We start from the raw sequence: 2,825 nt of genomic DNA, 5'->3' as shown, positions 1-2,825 counted from the left end.
CCATTGTGTAGAAACTGTTTTTTTTTCCATACATAAACTCCAAATGTTATTAACAAGTTATACATATTTTTAAAGTATTCAACTTGATTAGTTTTGGGAACTGCACTTTCAATTTCGATTTCACAGCCACATTGGTTAAGTAAGAATCTAAGTGATGTCCTTTAAGAACCTCTATGATGTTTTGCCAATTTTCAGTTGGAATACCTTGTTCACACAAGGCGTGCTTAAGTGGAAGGAGAGGGCAGTTGATTTTTTGAATCTACAAACAACTTTTTTGTGTGTGTCAGGACAATACTGGAGTCACTGAGCTGCGTACAGATGTGACCCTGGAACTCAGCCATCAACACTGTGCCTAATTTTACCTCTTTCCTCTGGTATAACTCTCTATATGCCAAGTTCCTGCAACAGTCAGACCATGTTGTGGCACGTTGGTTTTGACTGAGGACATTTTTTCTTACTGACTGGCATAATTTAGGGTAAATGTTAGATGCCTGTATGTTTGCCTTAGGGAACGTTTATGTCATTATGTGGAACTTCCAGGAGCAAGCTTGGAAAATTTTGATGGCATTTTGATAGCCACTGTTGGTCTTAGCTAATTTGAGTTTTAATTAATTTTTACAGGTTAAGTGTCTAGGTAACAGATTTGAGTCAGGCTAAATTTCCTGACTTGGCACTGGTACAAAATTTATTTTTCATAGGCTCAACAAGGTAGAGAGAATGCTATGCCATTTAGTAACCAAGTAACAGATGCTAGGTGACAACAGAACTGTGCTTTGTCTTGGAACTGTTGTTAACTCTCGTGCAGGCCACAAATTACCTGCGATCCACCCAAACTGCCCCACCATTGGCTAAACAAAAAAAACCAGCCCCTTTTTCCAGGTAACGTCAAAGCTAGGACTTTCAGGGTGAGCCTTTTAGCCAGGTAATGAGTGCTGTGTCCCTGGAGCTTTAGAAGGTGACCTTTTGTCTTTTTGGCACTGAGAGACCAAATGGAAAAGTAACCTTGGAATCACATCTAGGAATTGTCATGCGTTGTTCTAATTATAAGATTGCTCAATCATTTAAGCATAGAAAAGATCTTGAATAGTTGTTGTCAGCACTTTCTTTTAAAATCAAAGCATTGCAGATAGTTCTTATCTGACTTAAACTCAGGGATAATCTCTTTTGAAGGTTGCTGGGGGTCACCAGTGGCTCATTTGCGATCGATGGAGGTGGCTTGCTGAGTGGGTTGTGGGTCTGGCAGCCATCCCCATGGAAAATGACCACTGGCGCCTCCCTCCCGGAGGCCTGGAGTAGGACTAAAATCCCCTTCTCCTAGATAGTAAACATTTTGGAATAATATGTAATTAGTGAGCCCCCTCTAAGAGCATTTTGCTGAAATATGTAAAATAAAGTATTTCCTGGTAAAAGAACAAAGTCTAATACCTTTGTCACACTCTATATTTCTCTAATATCTACACCTCGAACTATAATTCAAAGGAATGCTTACCAGCTTCTCTAGACAGGTCCTCTTGGTTGTCTCCCAGGACCTTAATATATTCCACCCTGAATTCACCAATATCCTTTTCTTTTTTGTTCTCCCGGAATGTCTTTGTTTATAGTAATGTTACCATTAGTCTTTCCTAACCCAGAAACTCAAAACCTAGCATATCTTCGATTTCTCTTTTTACCCCCCCAATTCGATTTCTGGACTTGAAGTCTTTACCTGCCACCCATCCTCTACAGTCCCACATCTGCTTCCCTTGTGTCATGTCTGTAATGCATTTGAACTCATTTAAGCAAATGAGATGCCTTAGTGAAATCTGGGCACGCAGTGTACAGTTCACCCCGTCTCTGTCAGCACATCTAACTGCACAGCATAGTTATAATTTCAGGCTTGGAGTTAGACTGCTTGGGTTTAAAACCTGCTCCCCTCACTCACCGGGTGTGTGATTTGGGAAGGTTTAACCTTGCCGCTCTTTTCTCCTCTGTGGAACGGGTAGCGTTCCTCTGCGTTGAGGATTGCAGTCCAAGAAACAATCCATCAGACGTGCTGAGAACAGTCTCTGGCTCAGTTATTTTCAGGGAAGAGTGTTATAACTTTAGTCACTAAGGGCATGTTTGCTGGCCAGGGACAGAAACCTATTCGTGTTAGCGTAAATAAATAGCATATTTATAATAACGAGATATCAGCAATCTCATGGGCACCCAGTGACAGCGGGGCATGTGGGTACCGGAGCAGAAAGCCAGTAGTGGCTGAGGCTTCTCTGTCTCTCTCTCTCATGGGTTTACTTGCTTCTCTCTCTATTTTCTTCTCTTTTCTGCAGACCAGTTTTCTTGGCCGATCACCATGCATGTGTCCAGAAACTCTTTCTCCCAAACTGTGTAAGTTATTAGATCACACACTCTCCATCACACAACTCTATTTCACAGTGTTCTGCTCCCAGGTTCCCAGGTGAGGGGACGGACAGGCATCTGAGGCCAGAGCGGATGAGGCCATGCAATGGGAAGAGTGACTCTTTCCAAAAGCTGCTGGTGCCTTCGGTTCTCTAACAAGGTGGGGCGGTGGAGCTGGTGGCAGTAATTGGCAACTTTAGAATAATCATGGTGATGATGTTCAGAGGTGATTAAAGACACCTTACTTTGAGTGCTGATTACTTATGTTTAACAACTTTCTACTGAAGGATGAGATCCATTTAGAAAAGGGGACACAGGGGAAGTGTACAGCTTGATGAATTTGACAAACTGAACACACTTGTGTCACCAGCACTTTGCTCAAGAAACAGCATTTCCAGTTCCCATGCAGGTCCTTTTGCTTCTAGTTACAACTTTTTTTTTTTTTTTTT

Source organism: Otolemur garnettii, unplaced genomic scaffold (assembly GCF_000181295.1).
Source record: "Otolemur garnettii isolate 467f Iridium unplaced genomic scaffold, OtoGar3 scaffold00074, whole genome shotgun sequence".
Lineage (NCBI taxonomy): Eukaryota > Metazoa > Chordata > Mammalia > Primates > Galagidae > Otolemur > Otolemur garnettii.
Note: the sequence above shows the minus strand (reverse complement) of the source record.